Source organism: Arachis duranensis, chromosome 7 (genome assembly GCF_000817695.3).
Source record: "Arachis duranensis cultivar V14167 chromosome 7, aradu.V14167.gnm2.J7QH, whole genome shotgun sequence".
NCBI classification, from domain to species: Eukaryota; Viridiplantae; Streptophyta; class Magnoliopsida; order Fabales; family Fabaceae; genus Arachis; species Arachis duranensis.
In genome coordinates, this window is record NC_029778.3 from 42,561,597 (window position 1) to 42,562,030 (window position 434).

The 434-nt window shown below is 39.4% G+C and overlaps 1 non-coding gene across 1 annotated transcript; it reads right to left on the reverse strand.

Moving 5' to 3' along the window:
* Positions 1-93: 93 nt before the first annotated feature.
* On the reverse strand, positions 94-197 carry LOC127740848 (small nucleolar RNA R71). Its single transcript, XR_008001704.1, has one exon. It is a non-coding gene; the product is annotated as a small nucleolar RNA R71 (small nucleolar RNA).
* Between the last annotated feature and the right edge of the window lie 237 nt (positions 198-434).

Consider the following 434-nt stretch of genomic DNA (forward strand, 5'->3'; position numbering starts at 1 on the left):
TGGTTGGATTCACAACCTAAGGATAGCCTGGACTCCTGGGATAAGCTGGTCACTGCCTTCTTGGATAAATTCTTTCCTCCTTAAAAGTTGAGCAAGCTGAGAGTGGATGTTCAAACCTTCAAACAAAAAGATGGTGAATCCCTCTATGAAGCTTGGGAAAGATACAAGCAGTTGACCAAAAGATGTCCATCTGACATGTTTTCAGAATGGACCATGTTAGATATATTCTATTATGGTCTCATTGAATTTTCGAAAATGTCACTGGACCATTCTGCAGGTGGATCTATTCACCTAAAGAAAACGCCTGAAGAGGCTCAAGAACTTATTGACATGGTTGTAAATAACCAGTTCATGTACACTTCTGAGAGGAATTCCATGAATAATGGAATACCTCAAAAGAAAGGAGTTCTTGAAATTGATGCTCTGAATGCCAT